Source organism: Vicugna pacos, chromosome 3 (genome assembly GCF_048564905.1).
Source record: "Vicugna pacos chromosome 3, VicPac4, whole genome shotgun sequence".
Lineage (NCBI taxonomy): Eukaryota > Metazoa > Chordata > Mammalia > Artiodactyla > Camelidae > Vicugna > Vicugna pacos.
In genome coordinates, this window is record NC_132989.1 from 9,960,491 (window position 1) to 9,986,083 (window position 25,593).

At 38.7% G+C, this 25,593-nt stretch overlaps 1 protein-coding gene across 8 annotated transcripts in view; it reads right to left on the reverse strand.

The window, feature by feature from the left end:
- Nucleotides 1–25,593, reverse strand: part of SGCD (sarcoglycan delta) — a 1,022,496-nt gene that overhangs the window by 529,297 nt on the left and 467,606 nt on the right. The window contains exon 1 of one of the 8 annotated variants that reach the window (XM_015245785.3): nucleotides 23,887–24,263. The exons of the other annotated variants lie outside the window; for them this stretch is intronic. The gene's annotated coding sequence lies outside the window, so the exon portion shown is untranslated. Of the gene's footprint in view, nucleotides 1–23,886; nucleotides 24,264–25,593 lie in introns of those variants that run through there. 8 annotated transcript variants of the gene reach the window in all.

Sequence of the window (25,593 nt, forward strand, 5' to 3'; positions counted from 1 at the left end):
GTATTGATCGCAACCTATGAGAGTCTGAGTCTGGGGTCTCAGCCCCAACTACTGTTCTGCTCTCCCCTGCTGAGCTGTGAGCTCATCTTTGTGATAAAAACTGTAAATCTGGTTCCCCAGTTTGTTATTCATATTCTTGCACTGCTTACATAATTTCACAGGGGTAATCTTTTCATTTTGTAAGAGCAAAGAGTTCATATTCCTAATATATAAAGATCATCTAAAGATAGGAAGGGAAAACATCAGTAATTGTCTAGAAAAATAGGCAGGGGGCAGCAATACGAAATTTATAAAAAATGCAAATAGCCTATGAATTCATCAACACTCATAAAAATGCAAATTATGGATGGGAAAACCAGAACATCAATGAGGGCAATGGCTACAAAGAATAAAACACAGCAGATACAGTTAAGTCTATGCATTTACAGTGATACTACAGAAGAAGAAAAAGAACCCCACTGGCCACCTTTGGAAGATAACAGAGAACCAAATCAGTATTTTTAAAATGGTCAGGAGAGAAAATCAAGCTTTTGTCCTGCTTTCCTTGTGACCTATTGACCTATAACCAAATACTGGTGAGAAAAGTTTCCATTTGTTGAAATTTTTCACCAAAAATAAGAACAAAAAAATAAAATTTGAATACCGACATTTTGTAATCTTCAATGAAAAATGAGCTATCAGTAATAATCATCAATGACTGCTGTTATCACCAAGGAAAGGGGTTTCACAGTCCTCCTGATGGAAGCACACAGCCTCACCCAGGAAGTCGTCTAGCCAAAGCCACACAGCCTGAATTCAATCTGCTAGCTTAGAGGAAATGTGAAGGACGGAGAAATCTGCTACATACATTACACGGATGCAATCAATAACACTCCGACTGTGGGACTGTCTGCAGCACAAACAACCCTATTGTCTTCAACAAGGTGAGTGCAAGGGAGGAAAGAAAAAGGGGCGGGGGGAGACTGATGGGGAAACTATGGATTAAGAGAGATTTAGGAGACATAAAAGCCAATCTAAAGAATGGAACTTATTTGCATCCTGATTTACAAACAAGATGAAAGAAAAATGTAATCAGCAATTTACAGTGACTAGATATTTGACAGTACTAAATAATTATTAGTATTTTTAGGGTAATAATGGCACTGTTATATTCATAAAAAGGATGTCACCTTCTAGAAGTGAACACTGAAATATATACAGATGAACACAAAGGAAAGAACTGGATGGGGCCATAGGGATCAGCTAATTAAACTACATTATTTTGCAGATGAGAGGAGAGAGGCTTGTGGCACAGAAGCGTTCAGGGCCAGGTGGATGTCAAGAACCCAGGTCTCTGACGGCCAGTTTCTATCTTTCATGACCAAGCCACACCATGTGGCATCTTAACAATGACTTCTATGATCCTGGTAAAACTACCAACTTGCGTGATAACTATTATCACAAAACTGGTAAGAATACGTGGGACACGGGAGAAGTTGTTGCTTGACAGAAGCTCAGGTGCGAAGGAGTTTATTTTTACATAGACTTTATTGCAGCAGTTTTACGCTGACAGCAAAATGAGCAAAAGGCACAGGCAGTTCCCATATACGTCCTGCCCCTACACAGGGTCAGCCACCGCCCACCATCACCATCCTGCACCAGAGTGGTCCACTTGTCACAAGTGATGGCTCTATCCTGACACATCAGAATCACCCCAAGTCCACAGTTTCCCCTAGGGCTCCCTCTTGCTGTTGTACATTTTACGGGTTTTGACACATGTATCCACTATAATAGTATCATACAGAATGGCTTCCTGCCCTAGAAATCCTCTGTGCTCCATCTAGTCATCCTTCCCTCCCCACAACCCCTGGCAGCCACTCATCTTTTTACTTTTTCCATAACTTTCTTCCCAGAATGTCAGTCATATGGTTGGAATCCTACAGCATGTAGCCTTTTCCAATTGGCTTCTTTCACTTAGTAATATGCATTAAGTTTCTTTCATGTCTTCTTATGGCTTGATAGCATGTTTCTTTTCAGTGCTAAGATAAGACTACATTGTCTAGATGTACTATATTTTATTCATCCTGTCATCTACTGAAGGGTATATCTTGGCTGCTTCCAAGTTATGGCAGTTATGAATAAATCTGCTCTAAACACCCATGTGCAAGTGTTTGTGCGAACTTCAGTTTTCAGCTCCTTTGAGTAGATACCACTGAGGAGCATGACTGTGGAAACATGAGGTAAAAAGTGTGTGTTTACTGAGAAACTGCCAAGCTGTCTTCAAGTGGGTTTAATTTAAAACGTCAGCACCTAGAGTGAAAATCATACAGAACCAATGTTATTCTAAAAATCTCTTAGGCAGCACCTTGAGGTTGACATTAGAGATTTTCAAAAACCACTATGCTCTCAGTTCTGTGAGGGCAGGGAGTATTTTAGTAGGTTTACTCTCTTCCCAGTAGTGTTCCCAGTACCTACAACGGTGCTGGTACACAGTAGGTTTTCATTACTTGTTTGTTAAACGAAGAGATAAATCCAAAGAAAAAACTCCTTCTGTAACAGAGCAGGACCCTGTGGGGCCTTCCAGGGTCAGACTCCTCCCTCATATCCTCTAAGTAGCTCCTCTCTGAAGTACCCAGATAATAGTATCTCATGCATATTTCCTGAGTTTTTCAGATGCTAAAAACCACCACCAGAGGGAAGAAATTAACTACTTGATGATCGTGAGCACGTGGCCTCAGACCATATGGTGCCTGGGGGTTCAAAGCACTGACCACCCTGTTCCCTCAACATCAACCCATCAGAGAACTGTGCACGAGCTGCGCCCCCTACCCCTCACCTAGTCCTTAAATATGCTTTGCTGAAGCCCCTCAGGGAGTTCAGGGTTTTCTTGGGCATGAGCCACCCCATCCTCCTCACTCCACCCTGCAGTAAACCTTTCTCTGCTCCCAACTTTGATGTTTCAGTTTGTTTGGCCTCATGGTGCAGCGGGAACAAGAATTTGCCTTTGGTTACATTTCCTTCAGTTTTGTAACAAACAGTTGTTTGTTTGGTTGAACAAGTAAAGATTCATGTTAATGGCCTTGTAGTGTGAAAAATAAGTATTTTTAAACAGCAGATTATCACACAGTTAGACTCACGCCTTCACCCTATAAGAGGTGTGAAAAGCTGGGACAGACAGAAAGAAGAAGCCTTCAGCCTTTCCTCATACTGTGGGACGTGCGCTCATTGCATGGAACGGGGGACAGAATCCTCCACACTATTTAACTAGTCCTCCCTTCATCTGCCATGCATGTGCAGTTGAATTCACGTAAATTAAATGCACATAAGCTGAGGTTCCAATATAATTGCAAAACCACTGCATTGGAAATAAGCTGTCATTGAAATCACATTAGAAACCAGAATGATTAAATTAGATTTAGAAACATATTTAGCCCATCAGGAGACAGATTACAGAAAGTTTATAAAACAACACCGACACACATCACAGGCCCACAAAGTACCTGGCTAGGAAAAGCAACAGCCTCCTAACCAGACAGGAGAGGAAAGCTGTCCTCTAACTTCAAAAAAGTGACTATGGACTCCTTTACAACAAATTCCTGCTCTTCAAATTAAGCAAGTCACCTACTCATTTGGCCTCAGCTTCCCACGCTATACTACCCAGCCATAAAAAAAGAATAAAATAATGCCATTTGCAGCACCATGGATGGACCTGGAGATCATCATTCTAAGTGAAGTAAGTCAGACAGAGAAAGAAAAATACCCTATGGTATCACTCATACGGGGAATGTAAAAAAAAAAAAAAAAAAAAAAGGACACAAATGAACTTATCTACAAAACAGACACAGACTCACAGACATAGTAAACAAACTTATTGTTACCAGGGGGAGACTGGGGAGGGATAAACTGGGAGTTTGGGATTTGGAGATACCGACTAAAATATAAAATAAACAAGTTTCTTCTGTAGAGCACAGGGAACTATATTCAATATCGTGTAGTAACCTGTAATGAAAAATATGAAAACAAATATACATATGTATGACTAAAACATTATGCTGTACGCCAGAAACTGACACACTGTAAACTGACTGTACTTCAATTAAAATAAAATAAAATAAGTACAATCGTACTTATGGCTGTTGAGAGGAGGAAGGCTATGACAGGTCTACCACCTTGGTATTCAATTTTCTAAACAAACACGCAAAAAAGCCCATAATAAGAATTCCTGAAGTCTAAGCGTGAAGCTCCAGGAAAGACAGATGTGCAGACCCTAATTCCAAAACCACATCCTTCCTACCACAGCACGAGCTAAGCTACTATTTAATATTTATTAAGATTCCACAGAGCCCTATGAATTACATAAATGTGCCTTACATGGCTGGATTTTATTTGTCCCTCCCCCTTCCTCCCAAGCAAATGTGAACCTAAATTAGCCACTTCTCATAAAGCTCTCTGAAAACACTGAAGTCTAAAGAAATGCGCGATGATTTTTCTCAGCCATCTGGCGCCAAGTGATGCTCACAAACCGACACGAACCCTTTGGTAAAAATCCAAAAATGTCTGTTTTCATTTTACCTCTCACGGGCTGAAAGTTCTAAGCTAAGAAATTTCTAAGGGAAGAAAATGTTTTATTAAAAAGGAAAACAAATGAGTCCACCCTTGAACTTGTTCACAGTCCCACAGGAAGGCATAAAGGAATTCCCACCTCTAACATCTAGTTCAAATGAATCAACTGAAGGTAAAATTACATACTACACCTGTCCATGTGCGCGCGCGCGCACACACACACACACTGTAAAGGATAAACTGCTTGCTTTTCTAAGTTCTTTCACATGAATAGCAACACACCATCTTGCTAAGAAACCAGCAAAATTGTCACCAGAAGGCGTACCGACAATGCCTCTCACATGAAGGAGAGCTCACCATCTACTACCAGCCACTGACCCCTCCCAGGCCAGACCATTAAAACCAGTTCTCCACTTGTCTGATTGTAACAGACTTCCAACTAGTCCTCAAACGATTCATCTCTGGCTGACCCCAATCGGTTGTCTACCTTACAGCATGCATGAGCTTCTAAATATAAACCATGGCCACTCCTCGGCCTAAACTCTGCTAAGACTCCCCACAGCTCTTGGGAGAAAGTCCCAAATCCTCACCATGGTTTAGAAAATCTGAGATCTGACACGAGTTTCACCAGTCTCATCCTGCATCATCCACTGGCCACCCTTCTATTACCGTGAAGCACCACGTTCCTTCAGGCCTCAGGGTCTTAAGCATATTGGAAACACAAAGTACAGCCTTTACCTCACAAGCCCTCAAAAAGACGTATGAAAATGGATCTGGCAATGATTTGTGGATGACTTAGAGTCTTCTATCTTTTCTCGTTCATGAGGAGGTTGGGTCCATTGATCCAGGAATGTTCCAGGGGTAATAATTTCTTTCCTTCCTTTAATAGTGGAAATCTATTCTCTTTGCTGGAATTGTATTTTCGAGTTAAGGTTTTGTGATTTAAACATTCTCTCTCTCACTGCCCTGCCCCCATCCACCCCAAATCTCAGCCTCTTCACAACATATTTACCCTCACCATGGAGACAAGCTGGCAACCTGGATGCTAAACTCACTTTCCAAGCAGAGTTGGAATCAACTGAGCCCCTCTCCTCGAGTGGTTCAGAAGCACACTGATCTTTCAGTGATTTTATGACAAGCTCCAGCTTCTGAAAATGACTGGATATTACTCTAAAAATAAAACATCACAGATAATTACTCCTCAGAATGGAACAGATCATGGTACTAATTTGAAAAGTTATCTTGGCTATGAAGGAGAGAGTATGTCTTTGAAAAAAAAATTGCCAAAGTACATGAAAAAGCTCATTTCTGAGAGGAAACCGGAGAACAGGAAACTGCTTCATGCCTTCTGAAATTCATTATGCTGATGCCAATAACCAACTCCAGGGTGTATGGTCTCCCAGAGCCTGGGAAGAGTTACCCAAAGAGTGATATAAGCAGAGGAAGGAAAGAACATTATAGGTGAGTGAAAACTATTTATTTAAATTTTTGTTGGAAATGATATTTGGGATTTTTTTGGATAGGAACTCAGTACAAATAAGTGAAGTAGAAATGCGGCCATTATAATTGCAAGGGAAGAAATAAAATAAAGCCTTATAGAAGTCAGTGAAGAGAAAAAAAATGTTCAGTAACAGTAATAATAAAATTGAAATCCCATTCATACATATTGACTCACTTTTTTGTTCTTAACTAGCATATCCGGAAGGGTCTATTGTAATCTCCACTTCGCAGGTCGGGAAAGCAAGCAGCATGCCCCAAAGCAGCAACTATGGGATTTGAATCACAGTGGTTTGGCTTCAGAGTCCAAACTCATAATCACGTCAAGGAACTGCTTCTCACATTTTAAAGTCAGACACACAGGAATATGTTAAATATTATACTTTGCCACTGATTCCCCAAAGCACAGGTGAGTTAGCAGCACCAGGTAATGCAGGAACCGATACCCACAATACTGCACGAACGAGGAAAACTAAGTCTCAGAGAACTTCTGAACTGCATCAGATGACGCAGGGTCTGTGTTTCTAATCCATAGGTGTCCTCACAAGCCCTGGCTCCTCATTTGGAGGGCTTCTGAAACACATGTCACCATGTTGACCGTGAGTCAGACAGAGGGTGATATATGATTTAGCAGAGTAACTATGGGCCCTTTGGGATCAGAGAGGGATAACCTCCCCCTTTGCTATCAGAGAGGGAAGGGCTTCCATGAGATCTGAGGCTGAAGAATATACAGCTGAATGAAAGCACAAGAGAGGAAGAGATTCAACATCTTTCTAGGCAGAAAAAAAAAAACTGCACGTAGGAGAGCCTACAAGAGAGAATGCTATGTTTTCAAGAAACTTACAATGGAATACTACTCAGCCAAAATAATGCCATTTGCAACAACATGGATGGACATGGAGATTGTCATATGAAGTGAAGTAAGTTACACAAAAAAACACCATACGATATCACTTATATGTAGATGACACAAATAAACTTATTTGCAAAACACTCTCACAGACACAGAAAACAATCTACAGGTTATCAGGGGGAAGAGAAGATGGAGGGATAAATTGGGAGCTCGGGACTTGCAGATACTAACTACTGTATATAAAATAGATAAACAACAAGCTTCTACAGTATAGTACAGGGAACTATAATCAATGGATTGTAATATCCTATAATAAAAAATATGAAAAGGAATATATATATATGTATAACTGAAACACTATGCTGTGCACCAGAAATTAAAACAGCACTGTAAACCCACTATACTTCAATAAAAAATAAAATTAAAGAAGTCCCTTATGGATAGATGAGTTATACATTTTTAGGATGGAACGTTATAATTTATTTCGCACAATGAAAAAAACTGGGGATGAGACCACACAGAGCTGTGTAAGCTACATGAAAGAGTTAAACAGATAAACCTATTTTTAGAATTAAGAGGAGAGCGAGACTTCTGGCCGGCTTGGCTCCCCCCGCCTCCCCTCTGCCACTCCACTTCCTTGCTGTCCCAACCCTCCCACAGAGAAACCAGAGAAGAACCTAACAAAACTGAATGACTGACGTCTGCACTGGGGCTGAAAGAAAGAAGATGAAACCAACAAGATAAGATGTGAAGGGAGAAGAGGGAAGCATGTGTCCAAGAGAAAGAGTTTCACTTCATAACAGGCAAGTAGCTAAAGGGTGACTCTGGGCGATGAGACCACGCAGTGGCATGCTGAAGCCAGCTAGCAAGAGCCACGTGTTAAATTCTCAGGAGCTTTGTGAGCTGCTTGTTACATCACTAGGACTGTGAAATCAGACATGTTGGGAATACTTGCTCTCTGAACATCAGTAAATGCCATGGAACAAGGCTCTTCTTTTTGGAGAGCTGGTTGACCAGAACACTGCTGCTTACACTCACTGAGGATCTGGCGGTGCTACTGCTGCTGTTGGAGGGAAACTAGTAGAATAATACAGAGGAGCAGTTTTTGAAACTTCCCATTTCCCTATGTCCTCTTTAAGCATTGGGAAGGGTAACACAAAACCTACATAATAAATTGCGGTGCCTTTTAATGGCTCTGTGTTGGTTTGTCTCACTCACAGTGTGGCTAAATACTGAGCATGCTTAACCCCTCATATCCATGAGTTCCTATTCCTGTTTGCAGATACAAAGCTCTACTGAATAAAAGAAATATATTTGCTTAGAAAAGGCAATAATACTTAGTAGAAACTTCATCTATAGATCTTAAAACTGCCAAAGATCATAGCCAGGACCTCAATATTCTTACAGTAAAGAAAATTAGGAATCTTATAAGGATCCTCCAAATAAATAAGAGAACGTATTATAAAGGTAATTCCATACAGAATATGAAAAACAAACACCCAGTAATTTTCACTATTATTATTTATAACAGATCACATTTATTTAATGCTTGCTACATGTATGAGACATCCAATCTCATAAAAAAAAAAAACTCTACCTGGTGGCAATATTATCTCCATGTTACAGTTGAGAAAATTCAGCCTTAAAATGAAATAGCTTACCCAAAATTGTATAATTATTAAGAGACAATTGTATAATTATTAAGAGACAAGAGTCCCCAGCCACTGGCTCCATAGCAAAAGCTGTTAAAACCTATTTATAAGTGCCTGACAGACATTTTAATGTCATTACATAATGCTGTGGAATGCAAAGAGCCAAAAGGAGTTATGGCACACTTTTGAAAATTCACTTTATTAAAATTAAACATCAGTACTGCTTCTAGAAGGCATGCATCTTGGTATATTCCTTGTCAATAACTAGCAGCGCCCAGGATCAGAATGGATTAGTTTTCTTATTGCAACAGAAACTCTCTTAAGTGGCCTACAATACACCAATTTACCAATTAGACAACGCTCTCCATACTTTGTATAAGATACATGACTTGTTCCCACGTCCCATGAAGCTACTGGCCTGCTTTCTGACATCTCACACATTTCTAGCCCACTCAGTTGACTAGTACACATACCAAGAGGCAATTAGGTTTGTTCCCAAACCTATTTGACTCAGTTACTCTTGCTTCCAAAAGTACATGTTTCTACAATATTATGAACACTATGTCAATCAATAAAATGTGTGTGGGAAAAAACCTTGAATTGCTGTTTCCATAGAGTCAGCTGAAAAACAATGGTGCAAATTCAACAATAAAATGGCAGAAAATATTAACTTGCACAAAAGACACATCCATTAAGTGAGACAGGGGTTGAGAGTGGGGATGACAGAGACAAAGGTTAACTACCTGTGGTTGACTTGAGGGTACGTGGAAGACAGAGAGCTTCATGGAAGAGGAGGTAATTGGCTTGCTTTGAAAAATGACTAGCATTTTGGAAAGTGGAAATTACACAAATTTAAGTTAATATGAACAAATCAGGACCAATGGCAGAGTCTCATTTAGAAGTATTTTTTACAGAGAACTGTTGAATTGGAACAGAATAATAAAGGGAGAACTGCCAGTCTTGGCTGCTAATTATACAGAAGTTTCAACCTGAAACCTGAATGGGCTGCTTCAGGTTCCATGAGCCCATTTCAATTCATGAAAAAACATGCTGTGATTTGCATTTTTCCCTTAAGGAGAAGGGCCTACCGCTTCTGATCTGAAATGAGATTTAGAAGCAGAGGCCATAAGTCTAATTCCAAGGTAAAGTGATGGGCTAATGAGGTAGCTACTGCCTGTTTCCTAGAATGATACGTATTATGTTAGTTGCAACTGCCAATTTTATTTGCTTTTAAGTATTCATAACAGACATCAGAAGTAATGAGCGGTGACTTGGGAAAGAAGAAAAATAATTCTGGGCAGAAAAATGAAGTAGAGTCAAGATATATCTCTTTTTGAAAATCTTTTAATTGTACATAGGCCAACAAGAACCAAGATCTCTTTATACGAAGATCTAACATCAAGGGAAAGAAATACATTCTGTAAGCAAAAAGAAAAAAGAAAAAAGCATAAGCAAGAGGATATGTATTTTCCAAAAATTACTACTAATTTAAATCTTTCACCTTTAATATATTGGATACACTAAAATACACATCACTAAAGACTGACCTATTTAAAGAAAAATGTCAAAATATTGTGTTTTCGTACATTGAGCGCCACTAAAGGGAGGATTAACTTTACAGACACATCAGGGGGTAAGAAAGAGCAGCAGCTGTATCTGTCTCTGAGAAGAGATCTATGTGATACATGTGCCCCTTCTAATACGCTCCAGAATTGTTCTTCTAATAGTCGGCTTCAGTGCGGTGGACAGTTAAATACAGATCATTAGTCAGCGCATGTTTAATTACATGCCAGTATTTCTCAAAGATTAAAAATGTCTGCAGTTCAATTATCTCCACAAAGCAGGTTCCATTTTCTACTCTCTCATTTGGGAACAAGAGTCACAAAATATACCGTTTTAGATTAAAATCTGTTTGATAGTACTGCAGGGAGCTAAATTCGAAGAGGGGAAAAATCCACCTGTCTCCCACCTCAGGGAAGATACAGGCTACAGCTTTTTACCATTCTACATTCATGTGGATTCTATACAGCATGACCCGGTCAGCCTTTCTCTCCATCACTACTTTTACACAATCTCAACTTTCACACAGCTAGCCTTCCGAATCCAAGCCACGAAAAATGGCTAACCTTTCATTTAAACGATCTCAACTCCGCTTTTGAGGTCCCATCCCTCCACATAAGCAGATCATCTTCAGATATTTGGGTCAATGCAGTTGTAATTACCAGCACAACAACATTCTGACGAAATCCTGTATCATCTTTTGCAAGGAGAGATCATTCCTCAAGAAGAGAAGGAAACATGACAGTGTTTAAGTTCTGATTTTAAGGTAGAAGACCCAGAAAAACAATTTAAAATACATACGTGGAGCTCGGAATAATTTAGCTGATTACACGTACTGCAAGTATTTTCCTTCATGTTTTTGCAATGAACCTCACCATGAAAAACAAATTTACGTCTGTCGTCTGTGTCATCATGAGCTGAGCTCATCTGGTGCAGAAAACCTACAGTTTAACTGCTTGATTTAAATTTGGCTAGTAGAATGCATACTGAAACATTACTCTTTTAATTACGTTAATTTATACCTGCAAAGCTAAATTTACAAAGGCAATAACATTAATTATTTACTTGCCCATTAAAGTTGAATATATATTACAAAGCTAATTGGTTTCATAAGTCTGCCAAAAAAATTAAAAACAAGTTTGTTCACTGATTTATATGAGAAAGGTACATATATTCTCAGCAGGATCCTTGCTTTTTATTGGATTACATGAAAATATGTGTAAAACTTTCTTCTTCTATGCAATACTCCACATAGCTTCTTCCTTCCTGGGTTAAAAAGCATTTGAAAGAAGGAAGGAAAAAACAGTCAGCTAACATTTACTCAATGCTTATTCTGTATAACACTGTACACACATTATCTCATTTAATCTCAAAACTGAATAAAACACAAACCAGCATTATCTCCTTTTTAAAAATGAGGAAACCAGTGTTTAGAAAGATTTAAAAACTGCCAAGGCATGGAGCTAAACAATCAAATCCAGGACTTGCTCTGGAAAGATCCAAGAACTTACCATTTAGGCCAACAGGCACTTAAAAAAAATGTTCACTGTCACTAATTATCAGAGAAACACAAATCAAAACTACAATGAGGTGTCACCTCACATCAGTCGGAATGGCCATCATTCTAAAGTCCACAAGTGATAAATGCTGGAGAGGGTGTGGAGAAAAGGAAACCCTCCTACACTGCTGGTGGGAATGTAGTTTGGTGCAGTCATTGTGGAAAACAGTATGGAGATTCCTCAAAAACTAAAAATAGACTTACAATATGATCCAACAATCCCACTCCTGGGCATATATCCAGAGGGAACTCGAAAAGATACATGCTCACAGCAGCACTACTTACAATAGTCAAGACACAGAAACAACCTAAATGTCCATAGATGACTGGATAAAGAAGATGAGGTATATTTATACAATGGAATACTACTAGCCACAAAAAAGAATGAAATAATGCCATTTACAGTATCATGGATGGACCTGGAGATCACCATTCTAAGTGAAGTAAGCCAGAAAGAGAAAGAAAAATACCACATGATATCACTCATACTTTCAATCTAAAAAAAAAAAAAAAAAAGACACAATTGAGCATATTTATAAAACAGGAACAGACTCACAGACACAGAAAATAAACTTTTGGTTACCAAAGAGTAAAAGAGGTGGGAAGGGATAAATTGGGAGTTTGAGATTTGCACATACTAACTACTGTATATAAAAGAGATAAACAACAAGTTCATATGGTGTAGCACAGGGAAATATATTCAGTATCTTGTAGTAACCTATAATCAAAAAGACTATGAAAACAAATACATGTGTAACTGAAACACTATGCCATACACCAGAAATTGACACACTGTAATTGACTATATTTCAATACAAATTTTTTAAAAAGATCTTACCACTTATGTCTTACTAAATACCTGTTGTTCACAGCAGACTGGACACTTGATGACTCAAAGTGATTCCCTAAGGAGAATACTTGCCTCAGTATTAAAATCAAATTATTGAATGAAAAATTTACTCATAACTCCATTTGGATATTCACATAAAAAAATAACCACAGAACACAATCAAAGGCACAGAAGTCACAGATGAGTGTGTAGCCCAGTGACCTAGAATCAGAATAAGGCGAAAGTCTAGAAAATACACTTGAGCCTTATCTCTGAAGTGGGATTCAATATTAGGCAGGTTCCTCTTAGACTGAACAAAGGTGCTTACAAATTAAAGCTTACAATATCCCTATTACTACCCTCTTGGGTATTATTGCGAAGATCAGATGGAAATTGGGATAAAAAAGCTATGGAAATTATCAAGCCTTATGCAAATCCAAGCTAGTACAATTAATCTAAGACTGTTTTGCACCTAAAAATTCCCATGGAATTTACTCTGAGTTTAGGTAGACTACAATTGAGCTGTATTCTCATGTAACATAAAGGCTTATAAACTTACTCTGTATTTGAGAAATTTTAACTAGTATCTTGTCCAGAGAAAAACTCCATTAATATGTGACCTAACGAGGGACAATTAGCAGTTTTTAATTAATACTCCATAAAATATTATGAAAGAAGAATGCCTTCAGAAGGGTTTAGGTCACTGTATTCATTTAATATTTTAAGCAAGCTTTTTATACACAAAAAAAATCAAAATATTAAGAATGTATTTATGCATGCACATTTTAAATAATACAACTAAGCCGCTGATGGTTATAGAGCAATTAGAGCCATATTAATATGTAATGAAAGGCAAATCTGTGCATTTCCTAAGAGAGATTTCAATTATACTTTGAATTTCTGTGAGCCTACCGGGAGGTAAAACAATATTCCACCTAGCTGACTCCCTGAAACATCTCCAGATGTGGCCTGATGATTCTCAAGATTTTCTATAGTAGTTTCAAACCTAATATTTCATCATAAATTACCTTCTAAGATTGCTGTGGAATACTTCATGTACCATTCATTACGATGTAGTTTTGCTGAGGGCTGGGGTCGAAACACATTACACTAGGTTTAAATTACACTTTGGTTCTTTTTTATTCAACACTTAAGCAAATCACGTTATTTGTGAAAAGATAGAGGCTAATTCTAAATAGAGGGAAGAGATCATGTGTATTTTTATACCTCTTTCATCATTAAAAGGGAGACATTTAATTTTTTTTTTTACTGTGTTAAAATAAGACATAAAGGCATGAATCAATGCATGCAGCATTTACTTAGGGCCTGCTAAGTATTAAAAAGATAGTCAAGATATTGAATATAGTTCCCTGCGCTATACTGTATTCAGTATCTGGTAGAAACATACAAAGAAAAAGAATACAAAATGAATATATGTCTATATACGATGGAAACATTATGCTATACACCAGAAACTGACACAACATTGTAAACTGACTATACTACAATAAAAAAAAATTTAGAGTATATTCAAATTATGAGACTGGAAGAAACAGTTCTTTGTAATGTCAAAGTAACTTACCACCACCCACGGCAGAATAATATTATTCAGCATCAGAACTGGTCATGACCTCCTATTAGGCCAATCTTTCATTTTCATTTATGAAGTCTGGGGTGGAAGGAGAGGCTTACACACCACTTTTAAGCCAACTCTGCTAATTATTCTGACATTTGGGGAACTGGGCTTGCAACAGCACTAAGACCTAGAGATAGATGGAGAAGTAGTTAAAATTTACCAAATCTAGAAAATCCAAGCCAATGGTTGAATCTTTTCTCCTGATTACTGTTAGGAATTGCACACAAACCTTAAAGCAAATTAAAGCAGTAGGTCGGGGCTTTGGGTTAACTAATAAAGCACACTTTGCTTGTTAAAACAGGTTGAACATTGCTGGAAAAATACCATTTAACCCAACATGGTTTTGCCTTTTCTGAACTATAAATGTTGGTGAGAGAAGGCTGTGATAGATGGGGAAAAAAATTAAACATCCACAACAGTGAGCCGTCACTGAGTTCCTGATGGAAATGTTGTTTAAAAGCTTATGTATTACTCTGTATAAACCATAACTGCTTTATGAAAAAGAAATAAAACAAATGGTGTTTTACTACACAAAGCACCAGTACTAGCAGAGGATCAGGAACTGAGGGTAACACTGCTGAGCAAACAAGCATCCACAGTATTTCACACGTGTGACTTCTGAAAATCTTCCCAGCAACTGCTAGAATCTAGATGGATACAAAAGCTAGCTAAACATCTCACAGTATATGGAACCAGTTCCCTGAAGACAGACATTTGGACCATAGCTTCCTCAAATAAAGGAAAATCAAAATCTATGAGTGAATTCTTCTCAAATACAGACAAATTCCAGGCAATCAACTCAACCATGTCCTTTCCAGCATATTACACATTTTCTCATATGAAAGAGCAACAAGACATCTTTCTTTGCATCTGGAGAACAAATGCATCACTGGATGGAGTTATCAGAGTCTAGTCAATGGAAGCTGGGGTGAAATGGAAGGTGGGATAAACATTTTGATATAGCAGCGATGTTCTAATTCTCTTCTACCTTTGGCTACCGAGGAAAGACACTCAACTTTTAAAAAAAAAATTCTGGCCACAGACATTCACAAAAAGAAACTTAATTATTTCTAACAATTATTCCACAAATATTTATTGTACATGGGCTAGACTATCCAAAACCCTAATAATAATAGATCTATGAATATAATAAAGAGAAATAAAAATGCTGTGAGGTTGTAAGCCCTCATTATTTATACTACAGGTAATGCAAACTCATAAACACAGTTTCTTATAGAGAGATAAAGAGAGGCAGAAAGAGAGGAAAAGAGACAAAAAGTTGGAGACACCATCTGATAGATCATCCTATACATTTATATAAATTGTAGTTTAATCAACGTGTGGCTCTACTATATTATCTTTGGATCTTTTATATCGATTATATTTTGTATCTGATTTTCAAAACGTCTCTAAAATAGGAGACTTTACAATTTGAATTTCAGCTAGAAGCTACAATATCTTTTGCTAAATGTGCCAAAGAAGAAGACACAGAAATTGGTGAAAAATACTACTGTGTAATTTAAGTAATTAAAGTAGATTTACTGAAATGGCCCAATGGTAGACTTACTTTCATTTTCCAATATAAAAGATACAGACATTAGAAGTAACTCAAAGGAGAAATAAGGAATCAGAGGAGAACTTCTCCAGTGCAGGCAAAGGTACATTCCTATACTGTGAGCATCACTTTTGGGTTAAAACGAGATTCTCTCCATCAGCCCTGTAGCTTCCTCTGGCTTCTCACATCTTCCTTTATTCCACTCCTGGCATGCCTGTGAGGAAAGTGCCTACACAAAATTGGAGGTTTCACTGCATGGACATGCATAGATTCATCCTGTGTGCCCCATATTGATCAGCAGGAAATGACACCTGCTGCATCACAGCCAAGTGTCCTGCTGAAGCCACAACAGGCCGATCTATCATCTGAACATCATTTTTCTTGAATGCAATTAGAGTTTCAGTGCTTTGCCTCTAAAATCAAGGTAGACTGTGGCAGTCTTTGCCCTAACTACTAGTGCACACACCACTAAAAAAAAAAATAATAAAACCGAAGTATTTAAAGAATTTATTAAAAAATATCTCAATCCCCAGCAGAGACCATCTTATATCACCCTCTCCCTTGTAGGTTGCTCAATTAATATTTCTTGAATTATTTCTTACAGTAATTTACCAATCCCTGGTTCTAAGCTGGGATTTTGATCTAATTGGCACAGCTAAAGAAAAGCACTATCGCAACAGGGGAAAATGAAGATCTCAGATAATTAGGTACCAGAATGATCATCATTCTTGGATTTCAAATGTTAGAAGGAAGAGCTTCTATAAGAAGTAAAGATGCTAAATGCTACCCATTTTACAGTAAAGAAATGAATTTTAAAAAGACATATACTCACATACACAGGTACTAGAGACATCTGCTGATAAGCTGGACATGTTTCTCATCTCCTTGGTAACAATTAATATTTCGACACTCCCGTGACAGTACAGATAGATCTACTTTATTATTTTAAGTAGTCACATAGTATTTACATTTCATATTTAATTAGTTTTCTATGCTATCTTTACAAAAGTCGTCATTTTACCTTGGCTTTTCATCTCTAGCCCTAGAGACTGGAGACGGTCTAACATCTGAGGCCAAACCCTAGAATTCTTAGGAATCATGTCAGAATGCAAAGCATCCCCCTTTCTGCCCACACCCACAGCCAGTGCTCTGACCAGGAGCAGAAAGTGACCTGGCTGGTATGACTGCACACACACACAGGGATCCCAGGACTCAAAAGGGGAGGGGACCGCCAGGGAGGCCACTTCCTACACAGCAGAAGTGGCAGGAGGGTGGGGACAAGGAGTCAGGAAAGCAAATGCAGATTTAAAGAATGGATTCTCGGAGGTCAAGAGAAGGACTCTTTGTCAACCTAGTACAGCGTGTGTATAAGGGCAGCAAGTCCTACAGGATCAACCCCAAGAGTGGAAGACAAGGCTTCCCAACAGTGAAAGGAACTTGAGGACAAGCTAACTAGACCCGCGAAGTCACGCCCATATTCCTACTGCTCTGGACTCTGAGGTTTAATAGAAATGCTGGTCCCAGAACCCACACGAGTGATACCTACAGTGTTTTTCTTTCTCTTTCTGGATTACTTCACTTATGTGTGGAATCTTAAAAAAAAAGAAAAGAAAAAAGACACAAATGAACTTATCTACAAAACAGAAACAGACTCACAGACATAGCAAACAATCTTATGGTTACGGGGGAAGGGGGTGGGAAGGGATAAACTGGCAGTTCAAGATTCACAAATATTAACTACTATATATATATAATAGGTTAGAAGGACAAGTTTCTTCTGTATAGCACAGGGAACTATATTCAATACCTTCTAATAACCTGTAATGAAAAAGAATATGAAAACGAATAGATATGTATATGATTGAAACATTATGCTGAATACCAGAAATTGACACATTGTCACTGACTACATTTCAATTAAAAAAATTAAACATTAAAATAACATTTTAAAATTAAAAAAAAAAAGAAACAGAAATGTTGATCCTGAAGAATAAATTGAACATGCCCGAGGTTGATCTGGGCCTTACTGCTAACTGCAGGAACATTTTGCTGCTGAACTGTCCTCTTTCATCTCCATAAAAACACAAACAAGAGGGCTGGGGTTAGAAAGGGAAGTTACTGAAAAAAGGAAGAGGTAGGCAACTGATTGTGCTCCGAGGTGTCCATCGGGGGCTGTGGTGGGGTGGGGCTTCACAGAGCCCTGACATCTAACACGGGTCTTACAGAACAGAAAGGAGTTTGCCAAGTGGTGACTTATTCTTACCACATCTTTTCAGTTCAGCAAGTTGAAGCCAAAGATTGTCAGAGAAAGGTCATATTGAGCCACACGTCTCACCTAAATCTGTTTAAGGGCATCAGTCCCCAAAGTATCCAGAACAGGACGAAAGGATTGAGGAGGGGGAGGAGTGAGGGAGGTGATAAGAAAAGGCAGTTAGCCATGTCTTTTCAGGGACATTTCCCCCGCTTCATCCTTACTCCTTTTATATATAATCATGTCATGTAGGAAGTCTATCTCCCCTTTGGCAAATAACAAACTCAGTCCCCAGAGGAGGGAGAATGACTTGGTCGAGGTCCCACTCTCTGAGGTAGAAGAATATTTAAAATGCAGGTTGGACTCCAAACTCCAGGCTTTTTCCACCACCATCATACTATGACTGCAACAGGAATGTTGTTACAGGAAGGGACAGGTCACAAGTGTGATGCATGTTACATGACAAGAATGGGCCACATGGGGACTGGAATGGCAGTGCATGACCAGGGCCCCAAAAGCAGCAAGAAAGGAAAAGGAGGCAAAGATGCTGAGAAGTGCTGGAGACCACCTGCACCTACATTCCATCCCAGTCAAGGCATTCTTTTCCATCAAGAAAGACGATCATATGCTTAAAACAGATCCCAGAAGAACAAATCTAAAGAGTCCAATATTGCTTTTGAAGATTGCAACATATGGGGGTGAAGTGAACAGGTTTTGGAATCAGACTGGCTCATGTTTAAAACTTGGTTCCTTTGGGAACCAGCTACACCTGGTTCCTCCCATGAACCACAGTTCAACCCACCCCTTATTCCAGCCACTGCTGGAACAATCAGTTTCAAGCAGGCTTTATCCAGCTTCATAGCCATGCAAACTTGTAACATCTCACCTTGCCCTTGATATGTACCTGTTGCAAGGACTTCTCTGACATCATGGTGGGAAACCCTACTGGGAACCTGCATGGCACCCAGAAATGTACAATCCAGAACTCAGGGCAGGACACCAGCCAATGAATAAATGTTTCCCTTTCATCCCGGAAGTGGATGGTTTCAAGATGCATTTCCTAAAGTTCCCCAGACTATGCTTTCAGCAAGTTCTAACAAAAGACTTCCTCATGGTGGCCAGCCCAGTAACAGCCACATGTTGGTTTTCTCCTTCACTCCTTGTAATTCCACTCACACTCTAGGAGTAATTTCCCAGAAAACTACCTTTGTCTCAGTGCTGCTTTCAGGAGAACCCAGTCCAAGAAATCATTTCTGTGACCTGAGCAGCTTACTTGACCTATCTGAAATATATTTTCCCCAAACATGTAATGGGATTGATAATCATATTTTCCTGACGGTCTTAGCAGTATTAACATAGGTATTACATGTAAAGCACTTGGCCCAGTGTTGAGCCCATGGTAAATGCTGAAAAAACTGCAGTTATTTTATTCCCCTGTAAAGTCACTGCAAGCCCAGACATAATCAGAGTGTCTCCAGCAAATGCACACAGGGGAGCTAGAACATACCTCATTTTTCTAACTCTTTTTGCAAGTTATTACCTGGATACATACTGCCCAAGTTTAGAGCAATCCATTATTGTAAAACCTACAAAAGTTCGAATAAAAATTAAAATGCTTAAAAGGTGGGAAGGAATTGGGGAAGAGTACGATTATCTACTGCTGATATAATGCCTGTATCAAGAGATGCCAAACAAACCAAAATTTATCACATTATAGCTAGCAACTTTAAGCAAATCTGGGGACTGATTTCGGTCTCTGATACTGCTTCAGCAGAATTCTACTTTTCTCACTTCCATCCTCCCCAGACTTCTTAGAAATTCTTTTAAATACTTCTTTTGTATTGAGAGGTTTATTCTGAACTGAGAAAGGTAGTGAAGTTTTATACTATAGACCACATAAAACTATGGTAAATGAAGCACCCATTTGAAAGAGCATAAGTTAAGATTATTCCCAGAAAACAAAAAACAGGAACAAAAATAGCAGTGAAAGGGGAGGAAAAAAACTTCCTGCTGTATCAAAGCAAAGACACATGGAGGAAGAGAGCATACAAGAAGAAACCTGTGAGTTTTGAAGCAACCATATCAGAAATGGCAGAGAACCACCTCAACGATTTTCCAAGGGATTGAAATCTCTGCCTGTTTCAGCAGACCAACCACAAAAAAAGAGTTATGACCATTCTTGGAGTTTCTAAACAAGCTTGCTTCATTTTAAAACAAGCACCCAAAGCCAAAATAAGTTCTACTGATCTATGATATTTTCACATCAAAAGGACAAATCTGGAAAAGATTTCAGATTTGAAATAGTCAAACAGACCAGTATGGGATTCTGTCTGTGTAGAAGCTGCAAAGCCGACAACAGCTTTTGAACTGCTATTCAGATTACCATCATGGTCAACAGTTAAAATCTGGAGATAAACTGTATGCGGAAAATGACAAAAATGAGTATCATGCAATGGACTCTTCACATTTTTCTAGCCAACCACGAGATCTCATCAACTCTGCCTCTGTGAGATTTCTGTAACAAATATTCTGTACTGTCCCTACCAATATTATTCTAATATCCATCTTACCTCATATTTGGAATGTTACAGACGGCTCTTAATACGGCTTCCTTGCCTACCATTTTGCTTTCTACTCACCAAAATCCATCAGAAATCCTACCGTCATATTATCATTGCAGATTTCAGTAGAACAGAAACTTTGAGGGATAGTGTGATGTAACAGAGGTGAGATTAGACAAGATACAGGAGACAGAACATCTCATCTAAGTTTGCCATCTATAGCCTCCCGGAATTTTCCATAAGCTAGGCTCTTGAATTTCACTTATAAAATTAGAAAAAAAAAGGGAAGGTGGGGGCATTATGGCCATATCCTATGGAATTTTACAGTTCACAAAGGCATTTCAGACCATTGCAGGTGGAGAAGGTTGAGAAAGGAAGGCTGTGGGTTAGACAATGGTTTCAGTGAGATTTATTTTAATTGAGGCGTAACTGACATGTAATGTTTCAAGTGTATAATATAATGATTTGCTATTCATCTATGAATGAAATTTCTAAGGAAAGAATTCTACCAGTTAAAAAAAGTTGAAAACCCCTGGAATAGATCATTACCAAATATCTTTCAGTTGCAATTTTCTAGGACAGCATTATTCTATAACACAATGCAATGTCGCCTGTAAGAGCACCCCTGACACACATCCCCGAATCGGTCAGATCACCTATGGAAAGATCCAGATAACCCATCAGATGTTTCTTGCCTTTGCTTCTTACTTTCCCTTTACATTAAATTTCTCCTGCTCCTAGTTTCCTATTTCTTCCCAATTATTTAACAGCAATTATGCATTGTTCCTTACTACCACCTGGCATAGCACGAATTCATGCTCTGATTCCTACATTTTAACACTTCCCTCTGAAAATAGCTTTATTTCTACTCAGGGGTCCAATTCATTAACATTCATGCAATGGGTTTATTTTTAGATCTTTTCCTTCAGTCCTTTAAGGCAGACACTGAAGCTATTTGGATCCTTATTCCTGACTAGAACTCGGGATAAGAACTCTGTTCTATGAATTTCAATGCATCCTTTAGCCAGCGATATTGGGTTTCTCTGATCCAGAAGAGCGGTCAGGCAGCACAGGGGCAGAATAAGATACAGCTGTAAAACACCTACTAATCTACTAAATGTAACATACCTGGTAGGGCTTCCTCCAGCCTCAGTTAATAGTTAATAGGTTAAGAGAACCTTCCTGGCAAATAAAGCCCTTTTCTCTTTTACTTTGTTCACTTGTACATACTGAAAATAACAAGTTCACATACTAGCAGTTGAGTTCAGATGTGAGAAAATCATCTCTGCAGCTTTGCTATTCTGAGGGAAGATTGAGTTTTACCTTCTAGGGTCAGGCCTGAGAACATGTAAATCCTAAAAGAAATCAGGAAGCCAGCCCACAGGAAACAGGCACAGGACCTAACAGATTTCATGAATCCCCGTTTCTGTCTCTTTTTTCCAATTATGTTTTGTTTGTTTGATGTTGGATTTTAAGGTTTTTGTTTGTTTCTACTCCAGGGTCATCAGCTACATCAGCTAAAAGGCAAGGCATATGGTCTCCTAGCCTTGAAGAATCATAGAGATTGGGCACAGCCTGGAGCGCCTGTAATCATATTGGATGAACTCCTAGAAAATTTTAGCGAGAAAAGGTGCTTTTTGGGCAGAAGTTATATTCCTTACAGACACACTTTTATAGGATATTTTATTTTCTACTGACAATAACCATCCCAATTAAAAACGTGTTTTTGAGACTAGTGGTTTGGTTTAGATGAGGATGAAGTCTTGAAATGAAAATAATTTAAATCAGTTTTCCTGGGAGTCCAGGCATGGAGCAAAGACAAAGAGAACCTGCTAGTCCAGTAGTAGGAACTGGTCGTGTCAGACCGAGGTTGCCTATAGAGAAAACACACATCTTGGTGACCCTTTCTTATGGCTTTGTTTTGCTTCCAGAAGAACTGTGACATCAATTTTCTGCTACCTCAGTTAAATGCATTTAATCATCAAAATTCTTATGTCATATTTTAATTTTTTAGTAAAAAAAATCTTTTATTTCCCCATATTTATATTTATAACATATAGAATAAAACAGTAGTATTCAGACCACACTGGATCCACCCTGAATTCATCATCACCAAATTTTTTGATCTTACTCCCTTTTTCCATTATTAAACCAACAGATTCCAGCGTTAATGAAGTTACGCAATTTTCCTTGCGAGCACCCATTTTCTATACATCTAGTCTCATCAATTCAGCTTCCAAGAAGTCTCAGATAAAACTTCATCAAAAACAAACAATATGTGAAGAGCCTTAGATACCAACCAAATAATCCTCTCTTCTACCATCTTACTTTTAGTCTACAGTCCTCTGGCTTTGACGACAGAAACAGTCTATGAGCTGTTCCAAACTTTTTCTATCTTTTCTTTCCCAGTCTCTACACTTACAACATACAGATTATACAGATTAAAAAACAATTCCAAAGAAATCTTACTGGATTTCAATCTTTATCAATTACACTCCTACTCAAAAATTTTCAGCAGGTGCTTCAATGCATATCGATCTGAAGGCATTCAAGGCTCTCTGGGATCCAACTCTCGATTTCCCATTTATCCTCACTTTCTACTGCTTCTACTCCTGCCCCCCAGCAGTTATTTATTCCAGGAAGTTACTTAAGTAAGCAGTTGGACTGCTTGGTGCACTGGCAATCTAACTTTTAAAAATCATTTAAACAAAAAGCCCAGGCTAAAAATTAAGGACAATTATTCTGAAACAAGAGTTCTTTTTTTCTTTATTTCTATTTTATATAGGATTTTATCAGGAGCCTCTTGGGAAAATACATGACCTTAACAGTTCTGTGACAACCATATGCATAAAGATAACTTATGATTTGAGAACATTTCAGCACTCTTTTGAGGAAAAGAGTCAAATTTGAGGTCCATTAACAGCTAAAAAAGAGAAAGAAAAAGATAAAGTCCGCAAAGTGGGAAATGATTCAAGATTGGTTTAGATGTCAGGTGTAGATCTTTCATACTAACAATAACCGTAAGAACAATGTTTATCGCATAGGTACCATTTCTAGGCACTGTATTTCTTAGCCTGTACAAAAGCACTGCTATTTCTGTTTTACCAACAGACAAAGCTTAATAAGACAAACCCCCTTTTCACTACTGCTTAGCACCTCAGTGGCAGAGCCGGGATTTGAACCCAAATCCTGTTGCCTCTAAAGCCTGTGGGGCTGGGTTGGGGGACAGAGTACAGCTTAAGGTGTAGCGCGCATGCCCAAGTAGCGCGCATGCGGCCTGGGTTCATTCAATTCCCAGCAAGTCCTCTAAGAATAAATAAATAAATAAACCTAATTACCTCCCTCAAACAAACAAAAAGCCTGTGGGGCTTAAAGTCACTGCATTCTCTTACCTTACACACGTCACAGAGCCACGGGTAACAAACACGTGTGAAGACAGCGCAGTCCAGGTGGCACTGCCGGCTAGCAGAGTCTGATGTTTGCCGCGCGCTTGGATTTCTAAGGCAGCTTTTCTGGCAAAGGTTTAAAATAACTTGGCTCAAGAGTTCTCAAACTTTTCTCCCTCAGCTCTCAAGTCCTTAGTTCTGAGGCTACATCCTTGCGGTAAACCAAGCCTCTTCTCACCGTGTAAGTTTCCTTAGCAGAGGAAGCAGCTAAATAAATTTGCCTTCCTTTTCCTGGTTTCTCTCCCTCTCGGCCTCTCTTTTTCTCTCCCTCTCTCCGCTTCTCTCCCCTGCTAGCTTTCTCTGTCGCCCTCTCTCCAGCTCTCTCACCCTCCTGCTCGCTTCCTCTCTCTCCGGCGCGCGCTCTCTCGTCTGCTCTCTCCCGCTCTCTCCCGACGCGGTGCACGCTGGGAAACTACCTTAATTAAATCAACCTGTGTTCCTCTAGCCAGGGCTGGGTTTTGCTTGATTAAAACTAGCCAGCTTCAGCTGGGCCAATAATCAGTGGCCTCTCCCTCTAAACAGCAGCAACTTTATTGATTTTAAAAGTAATACACTTGTAGAAATTTGGACAGTACGGGGCAGCACGAAGAAAATGGAAATCACCTACATCCACTATTACATTTTGAAGACTATATTTCTAATCTTTTTTTTTCCTCTGCACAGGCAATAGATATTTTTAAAATAACCTGTCATGGAAATTTTCAAAAATATACAAAAGCAGGCAGGCTAGTGTAAAAAAAAAATCCAATGCACCCATCACTCCACACAATTAATAATTCTTGGCTAAACTTATTTCATCTATACTCCTATCCAGTTTCCCCCTTCTCCAGGTTATTTTGAAGCCATCCTAGACATATCATTTCAACTGGAAACATTCCATCATGTGTTTTTATAAAATAAATGTGCTTTTCATTAATCACAATCTAATACCATTATTTCACTTACACATTTAACAATAGTTTGTTCATATCATTAAACATCCATATTTAAAATTCATCTTTCCACTGTCTCATGAATTTTCTAGGTGAACTGTTTAACTCAGGGTAAACATATGGGTTGGTGGGTCTCTTAAATCTTATCTCCTCAAAGTGTGCAGCAATAGGCATCACCTGGGACCTTGTTAGAAATGCAGACACTCTGCCTCCGAGACCAACTGAGGCAGAATTTGCATATTAACAAGAACCCAGGTGATGCACATGAACACTAATTAAAGTCTGAGGTTCACTGGGTTTCAGCCTCTTTAAACGATAGTTTCCCTCTCTCTCTTGCTTCAGCTTTTTTCTTCCAAACCTTTTTAGAAGAAACTAGAAGAAACTTGCTTGTCTCCTCAAGTTTTGCCCAGGGTAGCTAATACTCTACCCTCATGGTAAAGTTTAACATGCCCCAACGTATCCTGTATTTAATATAAGTGGGGAATTATATCTAAAGGCTTGATCAGAATCAGGTTCATTTTGGGGGCAGGGATGACATCATAGGTAGAGGAGTCTTCTATTAAGAGGCACATAGAATCTTGTTGCCCCTTTGTGTGATGTTATCAGCTTCTGTAGATCTGTTATTGCATTAAGCATTACAGAATGGTGACAGTCTAATTCTATCTCCTTCCTTATATACAGACTTAGCATTTTTAAAAAAGAGCATCCCTTCCTTATCAAT